At 37.9% G+C, this 25,238-nt stretch overlaps 1 protein-coding gene across 1 annotated transcript in view; it reads right to left on the bottom strand.

Annotated features, from left to right (window-relative positions):
• ZNF487 (zinc finger protein 487) overlaps positions 1 to 25,238 on the bottom strand; it is a 76,430-nt gene that overhangs the window by 2,717 nt on the left and 48,475 nt on the right. The gene's annotated exons all lie outside the window — the stretch shown is intronic.

The raw sequence follows: 25,238 nt of genomic DNA, 5'->3' as shown, positions 1-25,238 counted from the left end.
GCTGGCTGCAAAGTGCATGAGGGATGGAAATGTTCCATCTCATCTGTGGTAGCAGTTACATGGCCACACTCATTGAGCTGTTTATATAAATGGGTGGATTTCATTGTATATAAATTCTTCCTCAGTAAAACTATTCGACACATACACATATGCAGACACATGCACACACCAGAGCACATCATTTGGGAGTGTGGAAACACTGGTTTTCTCACAGGATCTCTCCATTGGCAGTGTTGGCAGATTGTTTTGTAGTTGAAGACTAGAGTTACACACTCCGCTATCAGACAATGTTAGCCGTGGGTTTCTCTGAACTCAGGGCAGCATTCTCCCCACAGAATTTTTACCTGGAGTTTTCTTGAATCACCAACTGATCTGTTTCCCTGAGAACACTGTGATTCATTTACATGAATTTTCTTCCCATAGTTATGAGCCTACATGACTCTCAGGACTTCACAAGAGTCAAAATCTTGATTTGTAAAAGTCCTTTCCCCCTTTTTCCTCTTGAGCATCCACCACTCACTCCTCGCTTTGGGGAATCTGCTTGAAACCGGTCAACATTCTGGAATCATGCAGATGCTAAGAGGGGAGAGCATGTTAGATTGCAGAGGGGGTACGGCCAGGGAGGAGGAAGAGGTATGGTCATGCAAGGTGTGAAAAGACCCTCCCGATCTCGTCGTCCCTTCCCTCCTTGCCCCTGGCATTAACCTAAGCAGAACCCAGTGTCAGTGCTCCTCCTCGCTGTTTCCTGTGGGCTGCAAAGATACCAATACTGATAGGAAGTAGAACTGAGATCAGAGGAAACATTCTCATCCTAAAATCATATCAAAAGGACTTTAATCTTATTGTGCCTGGGCTCTGGGATTTCAGCCCCTCGTCTTCTCTGACCACCGCTGACAAGGCTCTAGGTGTTAAAACTGAATTGCAGGCAGTGGGAGCAGAGACAGAGACAGAGAGGACCTCACAGACTGAGCCTTCTCCTCGGTCTCTGGGAGTCTCCCAACCTCCTGATGACCCCAGAGAATGGGCAGTTTGGGTTTTAAGAAAAAAGTTTACTTAAGCAAATTGTCACATAATTTTATTCCACACAACGGAGAGCGCTCCCATTCATTGCAGGACAGGCTTTTTAAGTATTTATGGTCCGAGAAGTGGCAGCAGAACTCCCCAGAATTACATCCACTTATTTTTCTGTGATTTGTCAATTTTCAGTTGTTAATGTTATTTTATTTAACCTCATCAACCACCCTGTGAGACAGAAATTCTCATTACGTAGATTTGGAAATTAAAAACACTGAGATGGCCAGAAATCTGTGACTTGACAAAGTCAATGGTTAGTGAGACTGGTAGCTATTATGTGTGTCATGTATATTCTAGATTGGGCCTGATGTCCACTCTTGACATAAGTGAATGTGTTTGTTACATTTTCATCAATCCTATGAGGGAAGGACCGTTGCTGTTATCTCCATTTTACAATGGAGCAATCTGACACATGGAGAGTGAGCAGGTGGCTTGTTCAAGGTCACGTGCAGGTAAGTGGGAGAACTGGAATTCTACCCAGGCCTCCTGGCTCCAGAATCCATGCTCTGAACCTCTAATCTGTACTGTCCCAGGCTTAGAAGAGTCTCAACTTGCATGTTCCTTTTCTTTTTTTTTTAATCAAATACCTTTAGGTACCTTTAGGTGGTCAGAATAATTTAAAAGGAACAATGATCAGCCCTGGTTAAAATTCTAATCCAGAGTTTCTCAACCTCAACCCCATTGACACTTTAGGCTGAAAAATTCTTTGTTCTGTGGAGCTGTCCTATATGTTATAGGATGTTTAGCACATCCCTAACCTCTACCCACTAGATGCCAGTAGAACACCCACCTCCCTCCCCATCAGTGTGACATCCAGATATTTCTAAGTGTTGCCTAGCAGGGCCGGGGGAGAGAGAGGCAAAATTACTCCAGCTGAGAAACCCTGCTGTAACCCTAACCCAAACTTGAATGCCTAATCTTTGAATCCTATCTAGGAATATAGGGCTTTTTATTTACCACCATTGACATTGTCACAGTAACAATTGAACACATGCTTTGTGCCAAGCACTGAGTGTGTGTGAATGTGAATGTGTATGTATGTCTCTCTTTTTGTACATGTAGGAATGTGTATATATGTAGGTGTATGTGTATATGTATATGTGTATTCACACACATATATAAAAGAGAGAAAGAATATATGTTGGTGGATCTCTGAAAGATGTAGAATTTTCACCACCACTGACAAATCACATCTCAGTCTAAGGTCCTTAGCAAACAGGAGTGAGAATGGCCACTGCTCACAATACCTCTTGTCCACTGAATCCCCAGTACCTGGGACAGTGACTAGAACATCAGTAAATGTTTGAAGAATAAACGAAAACATTTAGCCTCTGCCTTAGGATGCTATAAGAGCCCCAGATCTAAAGCAGACAGACTTTGCTGCTCTATGGGAAAGGCGGTGTTCTCTCCAGCTAGGCAAGGTCTGCAGGGCAGCAGTGGGGAAAGAGATGGTCCCTGTCTTACGCAGAGAATACAGACAGATCTGTTCATTTCTCTTTCAAAAAGCACTCACATTACATTTCAACAGAAGAGTATTCAGGTGCATGGGAATCAAATATATAGCAAAATGGCCACATCAAATCCAGGTGGTTTGGGAAGGCCAGGGGTTGTATCCCAGAAATAATCATCCAAAAAACCAGGGACGGGTAAGTGGAAGACAAAATAGCATATCTCAGTCCGATATTGAAACCCACGCAAATAATGAGGGGCCAACCAGGGGGTGCAGACTACACATGCACTGCCCCAGAGCTCAGCGGGGATTTCCCCTGACCTCAGAGATCCATCCTGCATCCAGGGCTTCAGGACATTCCTGTGTGTGGTTTGGTCAAGTCTGTTAGTGTTTTCATCTCTTTCTATTATAATGAAGGCTTTTGTATTTGGCACTCTTTCCATTAGCCATAATTTCTTCATTAGATTTTTTTTCCTTTAAGTGCAGGAGGGAAATCCACAAGGGGAGAAAAATCTCGCCTACCAGGGTCTTTCTTTTCTCTGTTCCATTCTACCCACTATATCTTGTTCCCACAGTTCTCTCTCTTACCGATTGCCTATTAATTTTCGACAACCTACCTTCCTGTTTTGTCCTGTCAGAGATTTTAACAGTAGGTGGGCTTTGAAGATCTTTCTGGAGAACCTCACTTACCTAAGTCAGATGGGGGCATTTCACACCAGCTCCAAAGAGAGCTGTGCTGTGTGTCCCTCTTTGTTGGTAGTTTCTATGTGTTGTGGTAGGAGATGCATGTGAGATTTTCTGTTCTTTCTCTCTTTGCTTGGTTGTTCATTAATAAGTATAACATGATTCCCTGGGCTTTGTTAAAATAATAAAAAAAAGGACTTGAAACAATATGATGGGAAGAGACATCCAAGTGGAGAAGTCAGGTTGGCAGTAGGATCAAGTCTGAAGTTCAGGGGAGGGTTCTGGGCCAAATACGTAAATTCGAGTGCTGTTAGCATACAGGTGATATTTGAACCCATGAACTGGCTGAGATTTCCTAGCAAGTGAGTGTAGATTTAACAAGAAGGACTGAGTCTTGGGAGCTCCAGTGATTAGAAGGAAAAGAAATGAGGAACCAAACGTGACAGTGACTGCCACAGCCAGTGAAACCCGGAAGAGGGTGGAGTCCTGGGAGCCAACAGAAGAAGGTGTTTGGCAGCAGAAGAAATAACCAACACTGGCAAATTATGCCTACTCTTAAAGTCGGTTGGATTGGCCATTTTATTTGGCCACCCCTAGGTCACTGTGCATTGATCACTGATGCCTGGACAAGACCTGGCTCAGTGGAAGGCTGGGCATGAAATCCTAACTAGGGTGGGCTCAAGAGAAACACAGCCCCAAAGTCCTCACCAGTAAGACTGGGATTATAATAACCACAACCTGCCTCTCAGTATTGCTCCGAGGATCGGAGGAGCAAATAAGATAACACAGGTGAAAAGGCTTTGTAAAATATAAAGCAGGATCTGAATGCTAGTGGTGGCTTCAACACATTCATTGAAATGATCACAATGCGGGGGCCGGCCCGTGGCTCACTCGGGAGAGTGTGGTGCTGATAACACCAAGGCCCCGGGTTCAGATCCCATATACGGATGGCCGGTTCGCTCACTGGGTGAGCGTGGTGCTGACAACACCAAGTCAAGGGTTAAGATCCCCTTACCGGTCATCTATTAAAAAAAAAAAAAAAAAGAAAAAGAAATGATCACCATGCGTAACCCAAAATATGTAAATTTACTTTAACATTCAGGACTATTTCAGCTCACATTAGAAAAATAAATACACCTATCCTCCTTTTTGGTTTTACTTAATTTCATTTCTCAGCTACTGTACCATCTGCTCAGAAGAGTCAGGAGAAATTGAATGACGTGTTGGAAAATGAAGATAAACTGGTTACAATTATTTGCTAATACTTTGTGGTGGCGGTGGTGGTGGTGGTGTGGTGTATTGGGAGATGGGAGAAGAAAGAGTTGGGAGCTACCTAGGAGAATAAATTTATTTGGATATTCACCACTGATCTCTCTCACTGCCCACTACCACATCTTATTCTCTACGTGCCTTTTGCTTGAATAAATGTTGTTTTCCCATCTCCAGTAATTGTGGGACTGAGCAATCAGCAACTGTGCTCAGCTAAGGGTCCCATTAGAGGAGTCTCAGATTTCACACACCTTACCTCTAAAAAAAATGTGGAGACAATGGCCGTTATTGACAAGGACCCTTGGCATCGCATGTGTTCACACACCATGTCCACTAGGTCCACACAGCATGACAGGTGCGGCACAATGGGGATGTTTGCAGGGGAAAAGGAGGCCCCGTTTTGCACTCATGGAATCAAGAATAAAATAAAAGTAAAGTATTAATGAAGTTACTACTTACAAGAAGGACATTACTTACAAGGAAGGTATATTCAAGATGTGGTAACCTTGGCCCAATGCTTTCCTTCTGACTTTTTCACGAAACATTTCCTTTCCTGGATCTTGGCCCAAGAGGAGGAGATGCAGAGAGTACAGGGGTGGGGTGGGGGATAGCAAATTGATTTGCCAGTGCTGGGATTTTCTTTGCCTTAATTTTGATCCTATGTTGGAGGAAGGTAAAAGGAGAGGTGAAGAATCCTCCAAACCAACGGAAACCTTCCAAATAAGCATCTTTACATGTGCCCAGCCCTGGGGAAAATGTGGTGCTTTGGTGGAAATAGAAAACCTTGGTTTTAATCTTGTATTAGTAACTTATTAGTACTGTTTAGCTGAGTTTATCACTCATTCATTCTAAATTTCATTTTCCTTATCTATGTCAAACTATTTGTGAGAATTAAATAAAATTACAAACATAGAACAGGATTTGTAATGCCCAAGGCCCTATATGTGTGAGGAATAAGGCATTCTTCAGGGACATCACCCCACCTGTCATTGTCTTCCATCAACTCGGTCTGCAGCTTTTCCACAGCCACTGTCCCTTTGACTTGGGCTCAGGAATGGCACTGTGGCAACACACTTTGTGCCCTCTGGGGTGTCTGGCAGCCTCAGCTGGAGTCTACTCTCTTTGGGGCCACATTGCTACTGTATCTGGCCGTACTTTTGGCCACTGGGCTCACTATTGCCTTGACGTGGCTGGACCCAACCTACAGACACCCATGAACTTCTCTTCCTGGGGAACATTTCACTCCTTGAGATTTTCTATACCTGCAGCATCCAGACCCAGATCTGGCGTGACCTCCTGGGCATGGACTCTTGGGCATGGCTTCCTGGACCGTGCTGCACAAATCAGCACTTGGCTGGCTCTGGACCTTCCTGCCATCCTGGCTGTAGATTGCTCCTGGGCCACCTGCTTCCCCCTCTGCAGCCCCATTCTGATGAACTGGCCTGTGTGCTGGGGTTGCGGGGGAAGCTAGGACAAAGGCTTCTTGCTCCCCTTCACACACGTGGCATGTGTCCTGTGGAACAAACCACATCAACTACTTCAGTGAAACTCCAGATTGCTGCCTTTGGCCTGTGCTGATGGCCTCCAGTGAGCTGGAGATCTTTGCAGTGGGTATGTTGGTAATGTTGGTGCCCTCCTCCTGCTCACTCATGCTTATATTTGGGGTGGCTGAGCTGGAGTAAAGTTCCTTATGAATTTTAGAATTTATTCATCAATTTTGACAAAGAAGTCAGCTCGGATTCTAATAGGAATTGTGTTAAATCTGTAGATAAATTTGGGGAGTATCACCATCTTCACAAAATTAAATTTTTTGATCCATGAACATTGGATGTTTTTTCATTTGTTTAGATCTTTCATCTCTTTCAACAGTGCCTTGTAGTTTTTCCGAATATAAGTTTTGCACTTCTTTTGTTAAATTTATTCGTAAGTATTTTATTCTTTTTGATGCTATTGTAAAGGAAATTATTTCTTAATTTAATCTTTGAATTATCCATTGAAAGTGTATAGAATACAGTCAATTTTTCTATATTGTTCTTGTATCCTGCAACTTTACTGAACTCAGTTTTTAGTTCCAGCAGGTTTTTAGTTAATTCTTGGGGCTTTTTATATACAAGATCATATCATCTGAAAATCTAATTTTATTTTTTCCTTCCCAATCTGAATGTATTTTTTTTACCTACTTGTGTGGGCTAGAACCTCCAGTAAAATGTTGAACAAAAGTGACAAAAGCAAACATCTTTGTCTTGTTCCTGATTTTAGGGGAAAGCATTGTCTTTCACCATTAAATATGATGTTACCTGTGGGTTTTTTATGGATGCCCTTTATCAAGTTGAGGAAGTTCCCTTCTAGTCCTAGTTTGTTAAATAGTTTTATCATGAAAGGGTGTTGGATTTTGTCCAATGATTTTCTGCACCTATTGAGATGATCATATGGTTTTTGGTTTTTATTCTGTTTATGTGGTATAAAATTGTCTTCATAAGTTTGGGCTGCTATAACAAATTACCATAGACTGGGTGGCTTATAAACAAAAACATATTCATTTCTCACAGTCTGGAGACTGGCAATCTGAGATCGGGGTTCATGATCAGGTTCTGGTGAGGGCCTGCTTCCAGGTTGCAGAGTACTGACTTCTCATTGTATCCTTACATGATGGAGAGCAGAGAGAAGCAAGATCTCAGGATTCTTATAATGGCACTAATCCCATTTATGAGGGAAGCATTCATGATCTCATCTAATTCTAATTACCTCCCGAAGGCCCCACCTCCTAATACTATCACATTGGGAGAAGGGTTTCAACATATGGGCAGGGATGCAAACATTCAGTCCAAAACAAATACAATACATTAATTGGTATTTGGATGTTAAACCAACCTTGCACTCCTATGATAAATCCCACTTGATCAAGGTGTATAATTCTTTTTATATGTTGCTGAATTGAGATTGCTAATATTTTCTTGAGGATTCATGAGAGATATCAGTGGAAGTTGTTGTTGTTTCTTGTGATATCTTTGTCTGGTTTTGATATCAGGGTATTGCTGGCCTTGTAGAATGAGCTGGGAAGTGTTCCAGCCACCTATTCTATTTTTTGGAAGAGTTTGTAAATAACTGGTATTAATTATTCCTTAAATATTTGGTTGAATCAGCATTGAAGCCATCTGGGCCTGGGCTTTTATTGTGCATAGTTTTTTTTTATTACTAATTCAGTCTCTTCATTTATTATAGGACTATTTCAGATCATCTACTTCTTATTGAGTTAGTTTCAATAGTTTGTTTCTTTCTGGGAATTTGTCCATTTCCCTAAGTTATACAATTTATTGACATACAATTGTTTGTACTATTCCTTTGTAGTCCTTTTTATTTATGTAAAATTGGTAGTACTATCTCCTCTTTCATTTCTGGTTCTAGAAATTTAGGGGTTTTTTATTGGCCAATCTAGCCTAAGTTTTATAAATTCTGTTGATTTTTTTTCAAAGGTTCAGCTTTTGGTTTTAGGAATTTTCTCTATTGTCTTTGTATTCTTTATTTCATTAATCTCCACATTGATCATTATTATTTCCTTCCTTCTGCTGGACTTAGGTTTAGTTTGTTCTTCTCTTTCTGGTATCCTAAGTTGAAAGGTTAGGTTACTGATTTGAGGCTTTTTTTTAATATAGGCATTTGCAGCTATAAATTTCCTTCTATGTACTGTGTTAGCTTCATCCCATAAGTTGTTTGTTTCCTTTTTTGTCCGTGGCTGGCCAGTATGGGGATCCAAACCCTCATCTCATAAGCTTTGATATGTTGTTAGGGTCTTTATTTCAGTCATCTCAAAGTATATTCTATTTTCACTTTTGATTTTTTCATTCACTTATTGGCTATTTAGGATTGTGTTATTTAATTTCCACATAGTTGTGAGTTTCCCAAATCTTTCTGTTATGGAAAAAGATACTTTGTATTATTTCAATTTTTTCAAATTTATTGAGGTTTACTTTATGGCTTAATATATTTATTGAGGTTTACTTTATGGCTTAATATATGGTCTACCCTGAAAAGTGATCCACTTGTACTTGAGAAGGATGTTTATTCTGCTGTTATTAAATAGAGTGTTCTCTATTGATGTCTATTAGGTCTAGTTGATTATATTATTGTTGAGGTCTTTTCTATTTCCTTGCTGTTCTTCTGCCCAGTTTTTCTATACATATCTTCATCATTTCAAGCTGCTATAAGAAATTATCATAGACTTGGTTGCTTAAACAACAGAAATTTATTTCTGACAGTTCTGGAGGCTAGGAAGTCAGAAAACAGGATGCCAGCATGGCTAGGTTCTGGTGAAGGCCCTCTCCCTAGTTTGCAGGTGGCTGTCTTCTTGCTGTGTCCTCACATGGCAGAGAGATAGAAAGCAAGTGCTCTTGTGTCTCTTCTTATAAGGGCACTAATCCTGTCACAGGGGCTCCACCCTTATGACCTTATTACCTTCCAAAGGCCCTACCTTCTAATAACATCCCACTGCAGGTTAGGATTTCAACGTATGAATTTTGAAGGGACACAACATGAAATCCATAACAATACATTACTGAAAGTGGATTATTGAAATCTTCAACTATTATTTTTGAGTTTTCTATTTCTTTTTAAATTTCTATCAGTTGTTGCTTCATGTATTTTTGGGCTGTTATTTGATGCATGTATGTTTTTAATTGTTATATCTTCCAGATGGATGAACCCCTTTATCATTATAAAATGTTCTGTTTATTTTTAGTAATTTTATTTTATTAAAGTCTGTTTTGTCTGATATCAGTATAACCACTCAAGCATTCTGTGGTTGCCATTTACGTGATATATCTTTTTCCATAATTTTACTTTCAATTTCTTTGTATCTTTAAATCTAAAATGTATCTTCTGTAGTCAGCATAGAGTTCAATGTCGTTTGTTTTCCCTCTACGGCAATCCCTGACTTTTCATTGGGTTGTTTAATCCATTCATATTTAATGTTATTGTTCAGTTATTCTTGAGGAACGATTTGCTGGAGACTGATGGCAAGCTTCTTACTTCTACTTGAAAAAGAGTCACACAAAGTCTATCTCTTCTGCCATATGTTCGCAAAGAAGTACTATATCCCTGTTTCTGTGACCTCGTAGAGAACTCAACAATACTGTAGACAGAGCAAACAGAAAGAACCTGTGTCCTTGACATCACCAATTGCTTGGTAAAAATGACTCTGAAGTTCACTTTACTTATAGACTATCCATTTAAAGGAACGAACAAATTTCTATATTTTTTAAGCAAATTAGAACTGGGGGTTCTGTTACTTGCAGCTGAATATATGCTAAATGATGGCCCCCTCCTCCCCATCAGTGAATTCATGTGTTCTTCAGCACAAAAATCAAATGTTAGAAGACAATGCTCTGTAAGGAAGAGTCAACTGCTCTCTTCTTTGCTTGTCAGGTAGTGTGATGCATCCCACTTCTTTTTTTTTCAAGGTTGCTTTGGATATCTTTTGTGATTCCATACAAATTTTATGATTGTTTTTTTCTCTGTGAGGAATATCATTGGCATTTTGATAAGGATTGCATTGAATCTGTAGATCAATTTGGATAATATGGACATTTTCAACCAATGAACAAAGGATATTTTTGCATTTATTTGTGTTTTCTTCAACTTCTTTCACTAGTGTTTTATAGTTTTTGTTGTAGAGGACCTTGACCTCATTGGTTAAATTTACTTTTATGTATCTCATTTTTTGGTAGCTATTGTGAATGGGATCACTTTCTTGATTTCTTCTTCAGATATTTTGTTATTGGCATATAGGAATGCTATTGATTTGTGTGTTGTTTCTGTATCCTGACACTTTTCCTGAATTCATTTCTTAGTTCTAGTAACTTTTTGGTGGCGTCTTTAGGGTTTTCTATGTATGTGATCGTGTCATCTGCAAATAGGGATAGTGTGACTTCCTCCTTTCCAATCTGGATGCCTTTTATTGCTTTTCTTGCCTATTGCACTGACTAGAACTTCCAGCACTATGTTGAATAAGAGTGGGGAAAGTGGCCATCCTTGTCTTGTTCCAGATCTTAGAGGAAAGGCCTTCAATATTTGTCCATTCAATATGATATTAGCTGTGGTTTTGGCATATATGGCTTTTATTGTGTTTAGGTATATTCCTTCTATACCTAATTTGTTGAGTGTTTTTATTATGAGGCATATTGGATTTTATCAAATGCTTTTTCTGCATCTATTGATATAATCATATGATGTTTTTTCTTCATTTTCTTGATGTGATGTATCACATTTATGGATTTGCATATGTTAAACCACCCTTGCATCCCTGGAATGAATCCTACTTGATCATGGTGAATCATCTTTTAATGTCTTGTTTCGTTCTGTTTCCTAGTATTTTGTTGAGGACTTAGATATCTATGTCTAAATATTGGTCTGTAGTTTTGTTTTTTTGTTTTGTCTCTTTCCAATTTTGGTATGAGGGTAATGCTGATTTTGTAAAATGAGTTTGGAAGTATTCCGTCCTCTTCAGTTTTCTGGAAGAGTTTGAGAAGAATTGGTATTAGTTCTTTAAAAATTTGGTAGAATTTGACAGTGAAGCCATCCAGTCCTGGGGTTTTCTTTGTTGGAAGACTGTTTATTGCTGCTTCAATCTCATTACTCATTACTGGCCTGTTTAGGTTTTCTAATTCTTCATGATTCAATCTTTGTGAGTTGTATGTGTATAGGAATTAATCTATTTCTTCTAGGTTTTTCACTTTGTTAGCATACAGTTGTTTGTAATTGTCTTTTACGATCCTTGGTATTTCTGTGATATTAGTTGTAATATCTCCTTTTTAATTTCTGATTTTATTTATTTATGTCATCTTGTTTTCTTCATCACTCTATCTAAAGGTTTATCAATTTTATCTTTTAGAAAAACTCTGTTCCATCGATTTTTTGTATAGTTTTTTAAATCACTAATTCATTTAATTCTGCTCTTACCTTTCTTGTTTCTCTCCTACTAATTCTGGGTTTGGTTTGTTCTTGTTTTTCTAGTTCCTTGAGGTGTAACATTAGGTTGTTTATTTAAAGCCTTTCTACTTTTTTGATGTAGATATTTATTGACATAAACTTTCCTTTTATAACTGCTTTTGCTGTATCCCACAGGTTTTGGTATGTTATGTTTTCATTTTCATTTGTCCCCAGAAATTTTTTAATTTCCTTATAAATTTATTCCTTGCCTCATTCATCATTTAAGAGCATGATGTTTAATTTATATGCTTTTGTACAGTTTCCAATGTCTTTTCTGTTATTGACTTCTAGTTTTATTCCATTGTGTTCAAACAAGATAGTTGGTATGGTTTCAGTATTTTTAAGTTTGTTAAGATCTAACATATGGTCTATTCTAGAGAATATTCTGTGTGTTGCTGAGAAAAATGTTTATTCTGCAGCTGTTGGATGAAATGTTTTATAAATGTCTGTTAGGTCTATTGGTCTAGAGTGGAGAGTAACTCTGACAATTTCTTCTTTAATTTTTTGTCTGGGTATGTCCTTTGCTGAAAGTGGGGCATTAAGCCCCCAGGTATTATTGTGTTGAGTCTGATTCTCCCATTAGGTCTAGTAGCATGTGCTTTATATATCCGGGTTCTCCGGTGTTGGATGTGTATATATTTAGAATTGTTATATCTTCTTCTTGCATTCATCCCTTTATCTTACATAATGACCTTCCTTATCTTTTGTTAGTTTTCTTGGCTTGAAATCTATTTTACCTGATGTAAGTCTAGCTACTTTTGCCCTTTTTTTGGTTTCCATTTGCATGAAATATCTTTTTCCTTCCCTTCACTTACAGCCAATGTGTGTCCTTATTGGTGAAGTGAGTTTCTTGCAGGTGCATATTTTGGGGTTCTTGTTTTATACTCCTATCAGCCACTATGTGTCTTTTAACTGAGGAATTTAATCCACTAACATTTAGAGTAATTATTGATATATAGGGGTTTGTTACTGCCATTTTGTTACTTTTTTTTTTCTGGTTGATTTGTAGATCCTTTTTTCCAGAGTTACTGTCTTCCTTTGTTATTAAGTGGTTTTTCTCTAGTAGTATATTTTGATTTCTTGCTAGTTATATTTAGTATGTCTATTATAGGTTTTTGTGCTATGGTTACCATGAGGCTTGCCAAAAGCATGTTACAATTATAACAGATTGTTTTAAACTAATAACAACTTAACTTTGATCACTGAGGAAAAAGAAGGGGAAAAAAGCCAACTCTATGTTTTGGTGTCCTTTTCTCCCACTTTGATATTTTGTTGTTTCAAGTCATACCTTTTAATATTGCCATTCTTTTATACAGTTATTGAGTTTGTTATTATCTTGTTGGCTATGTCCTTTAGTCTTCATAGTAATGATACAAGTGGTTTATTCACCAACCTTACAACATTGAGTATTCTGAAATTATCTGTGTACTTACTTTACTAGTGAGTTTTGTACATTCACTTTAGTGTCATCTTCTTTCAGCTTGAAGAACTCTCTTTAGCATTTCTTGTTAGGTAGGTCTAGTATTGATAAATTCACTTAGCTTTTGTTTGTCTGGGAAAGACTTTACTTCTCCTTCATATTAGAAGGTTAGGTTTTTGTGGATATGGAATTCTTGGTTGACAGTATTTTTTCTTCAGCACTTTGAATATATCATCCCACTCTCTCCTGGCCTATAGAGTTTCTACAGAGAAATCCACTGAGAGATATAATGGAGCTCTGCTGAATGTTATGTGTTTCTTTTATCTTGCTACTTCCAGTATTCTTTCTTTGTCCTTCATTTTTGATAATTTGATTTTGATGTGCTTTGTGGTGTTCCTCTTTGAACTGAATTTAATTGATGACCTCTGAGCTTCCTGTACCTGGATGCTGTCATCTTTCTCCATATTTGGAAATTTTTCAGACATTATTTCCTTAAATATGCTCTCTAGGTCTCTTCCTTTTTCATCTCCTTTGGGTACACCAATTAAATAGAGTTTATTTCACTTGAAGGAGTCCCATAATTGCTGCAATTGTTTCATTTTTTAAATTATTATTCTTTTTTCTTTTTGCTCCTCTGATTGGATAATTTCTCATGTTCTTGCTTCAAGTTCACTGATTCTTCCCTCTCTTTATGAAGTCTGCTGTTGGAGCTTTTTACCAAATTTTTCAGTTCAGATAACATATTCTTTATTCTTTAAATTTCTATCTTTTTTCATTGATTCTATTTCTTTGTCAATTTTCTCATTCTACTCCTTGATTGTTTTCCAAATACTACTTAATTTTCTTTCTGTATTTTCTTGTGACTTCCTGAACATCTTTAAGGGGATTATTCTGAATTCTCTGTCAGACACTTCATAAATCCACTGTTCAGTCTTCTGGGTCTATTTCTGGTACTTCATTTATTTCCTTTCATGGTGTCATATTTCTCAGTTCTTTCTCTATTTTTGTGTCTTTCCATTACTGCCTGGGCATTTGAGGAGTTGACTATCTCTTCCAGGTTTTATAAGTGTTCTTTGGTGGTGTTAGACCTTTCCTGCTCAATGACCTGCATATTTCAATCCGTGGCTGATTGAATCCATGGATGTGGAACCCATAGATATGGATGGCTGCCTGTATTTATTGAAAAAAATTTGTGTATAAGTGAACCTGCCCAGTTCAAACCCCTGTTGTTCAAGGGTCAACTGAAGTGACAGTGTGCATATTTGTCTTAATTCCAAAATGCACTCTCCTATCAAGTGTGATTTAGCTGTAGATTTTTCACAGATGTTCTTCTTCAGTTTGTGGATGTTACCTACTCTAAGTGTACTTCAAAAAGTTCATGGAAAGATTCATATTACCTTTCAATTTATTTTTTCAGTGAACTTTTAAAAGTACCCTCATATTTCTAGTTTCCTTAGAGTTTTTATAATAAATGTATTTCCTTGTAGTCTTTTCCTATAGTGAATTGCAGACTGATTTAAATGTAAACCAATCTTACATTCTTGTAACAAACCAAACTTGGTTCTGATGTAGTATCTTTATTTATCTTTACATTGTTGGATTTGATTTGCTAAATTTTTGTTAAGGATCTTTCCATCTCTATTAATGAAGAATATTGTTCTGTAATATTTTTTTCCCAAGGAGATTTCTTCATGAGGTTTTGTCATTAGTGTTATGCTGAACTGATAAAATAAGTTTACTAATATTTCTCTTCTCTATTTTCTGTAGAAGCTTGTGTAAGATTGGTGTTACTTTGTCCTTGAAGGTGCAATAGAATTCATCAGTGAAACCATCTGGGCCTAGGAGTTTCTTTTTTTGAAAGCTTTTGATATAGCAAATTCAATTTCTTTAATAGATACTGGGATATTAAGATTTTCTGTTTTCTCTTGTTTAGACTTTGGAAAATTATATTTTTAAAGAAATTTATCCATTTCATATAATTTAGATTCATTGGCATTAGGTTGTTCATAATATTCTCTTATTAGCTCTTTAATGTCTATAGGATGTATGGTGATAACCCCTTTATCAATGATGATATTGGTGATTTATGTTCTCTTTTCTCCTTTATCAGGTTCACTAGATTTTTGCTTTGCTAATTTTCTTTACCATTTGTTTTCTATCTTATTATTTCTGCTCTTGTCTTTATTACTTACTTCCTTCTACTTATTTTGGGTTTTCTTATTTCACTCATAATATCATCTTTGACTGGAATTATTAAGAAATGTGTTTAATTTCAAATATTTAGGTTTTTCCTAAATATCCTATTGTTATTGAATCCAGCTGGTGAATTTTCATGTAAACATATGGTGGGGGGAAAGGGGAAACTGGGACAAAAAGTGCCCTTGGCCTGTGTCCAGGCAGAAGTAATTTAGATAATCCACCTGTGTATTCTTAAAACTATTCATTTCTGAGTGGGAGAAAGGCAAGAAAGATTAGGACAAGATTAGAGTCAGAGAAATAAATGATAATTAGTATCTTTGTATAATGCTTTACAGTTTAAATCTCTTCCCACATATTTTCTCATTTGATTGTTCAACAAAGTATCATTGTGCCCATATGACAGAAGAGGAGACTGAGGTGCTGATTGCCTAGAAAACTCCCTCAGGATTATATGGCTAATAAGGGGCAGAATGAGAACTTGAGTCAGAATGTTCTGTAGTGATTCAACTTATGTATGTATTTTCCGTGGTATGTTAATAAAAATTCTTCAATAAAAAGACTGCTGGTTATAAGTGTGAAACACTGGAAGCAAACTTAAGTTTCTTTATTGAAGGACTTCTTGGAGCCTTTTGTGAATCTCCATAGAGACTATTCAATATGAAATATTTTACAAAATAATTTGACTTTGCAATCTGTTATTTGTGGAGCATTTCATCAAGTTTCTACTCCACAGAACTCACGTGAAAATAGCTGATATGTGATATTCATTCTGCCAACACTCACAAGAAGTTTATTGAATATCTACTATGTGCCAGTCCTGGCACTAGGTTCTGGAAGATCAAAGACACTGCTAAGACGTTTTAGTATGTCTTAGTGCTATCGAAGGCATTTCTGCCATTAAGGAGCCCTCATTATCTTTACATTAACTCAAATAATGTTCATGTGCTCAGCACTGTTAGGTGTTGCTGTGTCATTTTTTTCTTGTTTGCTGGCACCCTGCACCTCCTCTCCAAGGTCCTTGTTGATATGCCCTGATTCCCCTTTGATCTGCATACTCCCTGAAAAACACAGTGGGGCCAGGAGAGTTACTGGGTCACTGCTGTGGCCTGAATTGTGTTCCCCCAAATTCACAAAAGTCTCTAATCCCCCCACACACAATGTGATTGTATCTGGAGATAGGGTCTTTAGGCGGTAATTAAGGTTAAAAGAGGTCAGAAGAGCGGGGCCCTCATCTGTTAGGACTGTGGCATTATAAGAAAAGGAAGAGGGAGATCTGTCTCTCTCTTCCCCTCTCCCCTCACCCTCCCTCTCTCTCCCTGCCATGTGAGGACACAAGACAGGAAGAGTCCTCTCTAGAACCTAACCCTGCTGGCACCCTGATCTCAGACTTCCAGCATCCAGAACATTGAGAAAATAAATCCTGTTGTTTAAGCCCCCCTAGTCTGCAGCATTTTGTTATGGCAGCCTAAGACAGGCACTCAACTCAGCAGAGGACACAGGGAAGGTCTGAATTAGGCTCGTTTCATAGACTCCGAGGGGAGCAGAAGAGGAGGCTTCATAGCCCCCACCAGACCTCCTGCCGCCTTCCCAGCCTAGTTCTGAAGCTGGATTCATTACCTCACACAGTTCTCACATGAAGAACTTTATATTAAACTTTCTGCCATTTTTCTAGCTCCTCCTGTGCCATTTTTCTTGCTACAGACAAGAAATACCGATCACCAAGACAGACTTTATTTAACCTGAATATCAAGTAGGGCTTTCTGCTCTCTCTCTCTTTTTTTTTTTTTTTTCCTTTAATTAACAAAGCTGAGTCTTTTTCAGCCTTTGTATACCCTGCAAAGTTAGCCAAATAGGGTAGAGAAGAGAGGAATGAAACCAAAGAGCCCTCCCAAAAACAACAAGGGAGAAATTTGTTGGTCTTTCTGCTGCACACAAAAGCGAATGTCGTCAGGTTCTGTAGACCCTTCCTGAAAAAAGGAGCCTACAGCCTGTTCCCTGGGCCACAGCCAATTCAGAGAGGAGGAAGGAGAACCTGGTAGGGGTGATATGTGTGTGTGTGTGTGCATGCGTGCGTGTGTGTGTGTGTGTGTGTAGGCCGAGCAAGCTTCCTCTGACCGCCTTCTCTTTTCCCCATCAAGGTTCTCCTCCCAGAGCAGCCCACCTCTTCCAGCAGCTATCACCCAGCCTGTGCCTTTTCCTTCCCTCCCAGGCCTGAGCAGCGCCTGTCCTGAGGGCAGAGCAGGAGCAGAGCCCAGGGAACAGGTCTGACTGCCCACTTGGCTCACCCCTCAGGCCCCTCTGAGCCTAGCTTGTCCTTGAGTAGGAGCAAGTCCTTGTCTCAGATGGTTTCGGGCCTCTGCACAGTCCTATCATGTTCAAAATGATAATGATCATTGTCCTAACGACCATTATTTATTGACCATCTTCCATTTACCAGTCACTGTGCTAAGAATTTTGCAAGCATGGTTTCATTAGTGTCTCACAACCCTATGACACACATATCGTTACCATCATCTCCATTTCACAAATAGGAAAAGTGAATCTTAGAATGAGAATTCCTAAAGTCTGGCCAGTCCACCACCCAATAGTGGGCAGTGGGGGTCCTACACATGGGCCGGGAACTGATCCCAAAATGTAAAGCCTTTGTACTATTCTGATGTATAAATGAAGCAAAATTCTTTAGACTTTCATTTTTTCAAACAATTAAGGGCTGCTTACTAACAATCCCATAGCTGTATTATTAAGGATAACTACAATTTTGTTTTCATACACTAAAATTAGCTCATTGCTGGAGTTTATCACACACTCTAATTCAATATTCTACTGAGAGTTAAAAGGCTGGGCGATGCTAAATTGCCTCCCCTGTCCCCAAGCACACACAGAGACTTGGTAGCCCCGCATTGTCACAGCTCTTTATTTTCAGGTATTGGTTCCTTTACCTTGAATTGACAATTTCTGTCACTATTTTCTTGCTCTGGAATGATACCTTGCTGCTATTTTAGCTTTATCAGTATTTACTTAATTGGTTGTGGGTTCTCTGCTTAACCCTACTGTAAGTGCTGAGGCATACAGAATATTTTGGACTGTTATTTTCCAAAAACTAGATTTCCAATGCCACTTCATTGGTGACATTCTGGCTGTGAATTTGTGCGAAGTAATTTGCCTCATATTATTACAAGTTAACTGTTAGAAAATGGCTAAGTTATTTTAAGTTTGCATATATTTTTCTAGGATTCAAAATCTTGATTACAAGCTCATATTCTTTCCTTATAAGTCCTTCATTTATATTCTTCTCTGTTTCTTTATCACCTGATTCTTTTTCCACCGTGAAGTGGGAATGGGTGGAACACACAGATCTTGGGGTCTTTTGTGCCACCTAAACAGACCGTGGCCAAAGAACCTTGAACAGCAATACTTTAAGGGCATAGGAGGTGTCAAGTCCCAAAACTAGTAATTATGGATTCAGAATTCAGATCCAGACCAGACTCACAGATGAAGTATGTGATACATTTTTGGTTGCAATCAATAAAAGTCCTGCTAGCCAGTGGCTGGTTAGCTCAGTTGGTTAGAGCATAGTGCCAAAAAAAAAAAAGCCTGCTGGGAAATGTATTTGCCAGTAAATCACCCAAGTGTGCCACCATTACAAAATAGGCAAAGGTTTTTCTTCATAATTAAGTTCCCACAAAACCCCCAAACCACAAACATTACAAAAGGAAGTAAAAAAAAAAATCACATTTTACAGATTTGTCTTCAGCATTTAGCTCAAAAATCTCACCATCTTCAAAAAACAACTCCCCTGCTAAGCTCATCAGCTGTAAGATCTATCCAAGCAGCAATAAGATGACTTTTGCTAGCCCATGATAATATTCTTCCCATTTTCTCTAGGGAGTCAAGACTGAACAGCAGGGTAAGGCTCGGGTGGGGGCGAGGGGGGGGGGGCACAAGGGCTAATTTCCCCCAGTGCAACATGGCATCTGAAGCTTAATGAGAAGAGCAGAACTGGTGAGACTTGAGACTTGAGGGAAGAGTCTAGGCTCTGTATTCAGTCAGAGACACTGCTGGAAGAGGAGGAGGAAGAGGAGGAATGCTTGCCACGCTTGTGGCCTTTGTGCATCTTTTTATGGGCTTTCTTCATTTTCTTCCTCATCGTCTTATCCGTCATCATTCTTGGTGCTACCATGCCAACAGCCAAGGGATTCACAGGAGGCATGCTGGGGGTAGGTGGTGGATATGTAGGAGGGAAGGGACCTGAGGGTTGGCATCCTGGCTGTGGCACAGGATGAGGGGGCCCACCTGGGGTAAAAGCTGGATTTCCCTGGGAGTTCCTGGAGTGGGAAAGGGGCATGGAGGAAAGGCCAGATTGACAGGTGGGGGATGGGCAGGATTGGGACCTCCAGGGTACCCGACATTGGGGGGATATGGATTTGGCCTTGGCTGCCTGCAATTAGGATTCCACATGTTCAGGTGTTTCCCCAGCCTTTCCACCACCACCTGGACTTGATTCATCCTTCTTCCCAGTTTCTGTCAACTACTTTTTTAAAAAATGTTTTTAATTGTTTACCTTCATATTCAACATTTCCAGAATTCAACAACTCTTTGTGAAGATCCAAGTTTCCATCTGGTATCATTTTTCATCTTTCTGAAAAACTTCCTTTCACAAGTCTTATACTGCACATCTGTTGTCAACTAATTCTCTCAAATTTTTTTCATCTGAAAAAGTATTTCACCTTCATTTTTAAAAGATATTTTTACTAGATACAGAATTCTAGGTTGACCCAATTTTTTTTTTCTTTCAGCATTTTAAATATGCCTTCCTATTGTATTCTCATTGCTGGGGGGTGGGGAAGGGAGTCTGTGGATACTACCTTTGTTGTTCTGTAATGTGTCTTTTTTATCTGTTTTTAAGGTGTTTTTTCCTTATGTCTGATTTGCAGCCTATTTACCTCAGCTCCTTTTACCAAGCACATCGTGTCAGTTTTCAACAAAAAAATTGTAATGCCTACTGAAAGACAAAAAAGACAGTTTGAAGAGACAGAGTGAGCATCAAAATAAGACTTAGATATGGCAGAGATGTTGGATTATCAGACTTAATTTTTAAAAACTATGATTAATATGCTAAAGGCTCTAATAAAAAATGGACAACATGCAAGAGCAGATGGGCAATTAGCAGAGAAACAGAAATTCTAAGAAAGTATCAAAAAGGAAATGTTAGAAATCAAAAACACTAACAGAAACAAAGAATGCTTTTGATGAGTTCATCAATAGACTAGAGATGGCTGAAGAAAGAATCAGTGAGCTTGAAGGCATGTCAACAGAAACTGCCAAAACTAAAATGTAAAGAGCAAAAAGCAACAGAATATCCAAAAACTGTGGGAAAATTACAAAAAGTACAACATCCAGTATAGTATCTGCTGTGGATTGAATGTTCCCCTCCCCCAAGACTCATTGAGGCTTGATCCCCACTGTGACTATTGGGAGAGTAGGAAATCCTATTATGGTAATTGAAAGGTGGGCACCTTGAAGAGGCGATTAGATTCTGAGGACCATGCCTTAGAGAATGGATTAATCCTTTGACGGTTTAACGGTGCCCATGGCATGGTTCTGATGGCTTTAAAAGAAGAGCACATGAGAAGCTCTCTCTTTCTCTGCTCCTGCCATCTGCCATGTGACATTCTGTGTTGCTGTGAAAAGTCACCACCCACCAACAAGACCCTCACCAGATATGTTCTCTGGGCTTTGGACTTCCCAGCCTCCAAAATTGTAAGCAATAAATATTGTTTCCTTACAAATTACCCAGTTTCAAGTACTTCTCTTATAAGCAACAGAAACAGACTAATACAGTAGACTTCAGAACAAAGAAAATTACTGGACACAATGAGAGATATTACATAATGCTAAAAGGAGCAATACACTAGGAAGACATAACAATCATTAATGTACATGCACCAACCAGGAGAGTCTCAAAATATATAAAGCATAAAAATATGACAAAATGTGAACAATATAATAAATCTAAAAAACAAACCCACAATTATAATTGGGAATTTCAACATCCTACTCTCAACAAATGAAAGGATAGACAAAATATCACCAAGTATATAGAAAATCTCAGCAACACAAGCAGCCAATGGGATCTAACTGACATTCCAACCAATAACAGCAAAACACAAGTATTTTTTTCAGGTGCCCATGGAATATTCACCAGGATAGACCGTACCCACATATAAAACAAACCTCAACAAATTTAAAAGAACTGAAATCACATGTTTATACTGAAATCAGTATGTTCTCTGATTATGATATCAAACTAAAAATCAAAAACAGAACAGGAAATTCTTTAAACACAAAGAAATTAAACAACACAGTTATAACTAATTCATGGGTCAAAGTAGAAGTCTCAAGGGAAATTTTTAAAATATACAGACCAAATAAAATAAAAATACAATATATCAAAAATGCAGGAAGCAAAGAGAAATTTATAGCAAGAAATGCTTACCTGAGAAACAAGGAATGGTCTCAAATCAATAACCTAGGATCCTACCTCAAAAAACAACAAAAAGAAGATCAAAATAAACTCAATGCAAGAAAAAAGGAAATAATAAAAATAAAAAGCTTAGAAATCAATAAAATTAAAAACATGAAAATAATAGAAAAAATAAATAAACAAAAAGCTGGTTACTTTAAAAAATCAATAAAATTGATAAAATTCTAACAAGACTGACAAAAAGAAGACACAAATCACCAATATTAGGAATGTCACTACAGATTCTGCAGCCATTAAAAAGACAATAAGGGAATACTACAAAAAACTTTATTCTCATAAATTTAACAACTTGAAAAAAAAATAGACCAATTCCTCAAAAACCACAAATTACCAAAACTCAACCAAGAATAATTAGTCCTACAACCATTAAAAAAGTTGAATTCAGTTATCAAGCTTCACAAAAAAATCTCCAGATTCAGATTCACTGGACAATATATCAACCATTTAAAGACCAATTAACACCAATTAGACATTCTCTTCCAGAAAACGGAAGAGGAGGGAAACTTCCCAACTCATTCTGTGGCTAGTATTAGCCTAATACCAAAACCAAAGACAGCACAAGAAAGGAAAACTATAGATCAATCACTGACATGAATTCACACACAAAAATATGTAACAGATATTCAACAACCCAAATCACCAGTGTATAAAAAGAATTGTACACCATGATCAAGAGGGATTTATACCAAGTAGCAAGGTTAGTTAAGCATTAGAACAGCCATAATGTAATAGACCATATAAACAGAATAATGGAGAAAAATCAAATGATCATATCAAATGCAGAAGAAGCATTTGACAAAATCCAACACCAGGACAAACTCCCAGTAAGTTAGGAATAAAAAGCATGCAGAAAAAAATTAACATAGCAAATCTGAGACGGGCACCCTTAGAATGACCCACTTATAAGGTTGGACTCTTGTTGGTCCGTGGGAACTTGGATTTCGAGATTGTTAACACAATTCCCTGATAAGAATGGCTCACTGTGCCTAAACTGTTTGTGCAAACAAATAATTCAGTCTGAAATCTCCTTCCTTTTGGGAATCTGGAATTTTGGTACATGCTTGGCAGAGCACTTTGGACAGTGAGTCTCTAATGAGTTTTCCTGATAGACACCTCTTCACATATATTGTCACAATTTGACGCTGAAAGAATTAAGTGCATTCTTTGTGATTCCATCAGGAGAGTATTCTTGGAAGCTTGTCCCTGTTTTCCTCTGGACTCTACCCATGTACCTATTGACTTTGCTGATTTTGCTTTGTAGAAATCCTTTCACTGTAATAAATCTTAGCCATGAGTGTGACAGTTATGTTGAGTCCTCTAAGTCTTCCAAGCAAATCACCAAACCTGGGGATGGGCTTGGGAACACCCAACACAGAAGAAAATTACCTCAATTTGATAAAGAGAATTAAAAAATCTATAGATAATGTCATACTTAATGTTGAAAGACTGAATGTTTTCCCCCTAAGATTGGAAACAAGCAAATATGTCTACTCTAACCATTCTCATTCAGCATAGTGTCAGATGTTCTAGTCCTGCAATGAGTAAGGAAAAAAAGGGCATGCAGAGTATAAAGGAAGAAATAAAACTATCCCTATTTGCAGATGTCATGACAGTGTACCTAAAAAATCCCAAGAAATCTACCAAAAGAAACTCCTAAAACTAGTGAATTCCTCAAGATCACAGGGTGTAAGATAAACATTCAAAAATCAATCACATTTCTAGAAACCAACAAAAAACATACAGAGACAAACATTGAAAACACAGTACCACTTATAACTGCTCCAAAGAAAATTAAATACCTAGGAGTACATTTAACAAAACATGTAGATCCATGCATGCTGAAAATTATAAAGTGCCGCTGAAAGAAATCAAAGATCAAAATCAATGGAGTAATATACCATGTTCATGGATTAGAAGACTCAATATAGTTAACATATCAACTGTCCCCAAGTTGATCTATACGTTTAATACAATTCCTATCAAAATCCCAGCAAGGTTTTTGTACACACAAACAGCTTATTCTAAACTTTATATGAAAAAGCACAGGCCCTATCTGAAATAGCTAAAACAATCTTGAAAAAGAATAAAGTGGGAGAAATCACTCTACCTGATATTAAAGCTTACTATATATTGCTACAGTAACCAGACAACATGGTGGTGGTAGAGATAGACACAGATCAGTGGAAGAGAATAAAGAATCCAGACATAAGGCCACACAAATATGCTAACTAACTTTTTACAAAGTGCAAAATTAACTCAATAGATGAAGGGTAGCATTCTCCACAAATAGTACTGGAACAGGTGGATATCCATAAGCCAAAAAATGAACCTTGACCTAAACCTCAGACCTTATAAATAAATTAATTCAAACTGTTTGTGGATTACATGCAAAAAAGTAAACTATAAAACTTTTAGAAAAAAATAGGGCTAGGCAAAAAATTCTTAGACAACACCAAAAGCATGATCCATAAAAAGAAAAATTAATAAATTGGACTTCATAAAATTAAAAACTTTCACTCTGCAAAAGACCATGAGAAGAGAATGAAAAGACAAGCTATAGACAGAGAAAAAGCATTTGCAAACCACATATCTGACAAAAAACTAGTATCTAAAATATGTAATTCTCAAAACTGAAAACTGAGGGCTGGCCAGTTAGCTCAGTTGGTTACAGTGCAGTGTTATAACACCAAAGTCATAGGTTTGGCTCCCCACACTGGCCAGCCAACAACAACAAAAAAAAACTCAACAGTGAAAAACAATCCAGTTTTAAAATGGACAATGCTTAGAGTGCAGCACTGCTAACACCAAGGTCAAGGGTTCAGATCCCGATATTGGCCAGCCACCAAAATAATTAAATCAAATAAAAATGGATGAAAGGCAGGAACAGACATTTCACTGAAGAGGACATACAGGTGGCAAATAAGAACATGGGAAGATGTTTAACATTAGCCATCAAGAAAATGTAAATTAAAAGCACAATGATATATCATTATACACCTACCGGAATGGCTAAAATTAAAAAGTGGAAAACCAAATATTGGTAAGAATGTGGACAAACTGGGTCACTCATACATTATTGGTGGGAATGTGAAATGGTACAGCCCCTCTGGAAAATAGTTTGGCAGTTTCTTAAAAAACTAAACATGCAACAACTATATAACCCAGGAACTGCCCTCTTAGGTATCCATCCCAGAGAAATGAGAATATGTTCACACAAAAATCTGCATACAAATGTTCATAGCAGCTTTATTTATAATACTCAAAAATGGAAACAGCTCAAACGTCCTTCGATGGGTGAATGGATAAACAAACTGTGGTATGCCCATACCATGGAATAATACTCAACAACAAAAACAAAGGAATTATTGATATGCAAAAATGCAGATGAGTGAAACTCCAGGGAATTATGCTGAGTTAAAAAAAAAAAAAAAGCCAATTCTAAACAATAACATACTGTGTAATTCCATTCACATTAACATATTTTAAATGACACAATTTTAGAAGTGGAGAACACATTACTTGTTGCCAGAAGTCAGAAAGGACTGAAGGGGATGCAGCAGGGAGGTCAGTGTTGTTACAAAAGGGCAACAAACAGAATTCTTGTGGTGACGGAG

This window comes from Cynocephalus volans, chromosome 2, assembly GCF_027409185.1.
Source record: "Cynocephalus volans isolate mCynVol1 chromosome 2, mCynVol1.pri, whole genome shotgun sequence".
NCBI lineage: Eukaryota > Metazoa > Chordata > Mammalia > Dermoptera > Cynocephalidae > Cynocephalus > Cynocephalus volans.
The sequence above is the reverse complement of the archived record's forward strand: the minus strand, read 5'-3'. Positions and strand labels throughout refer to the sequence as shown.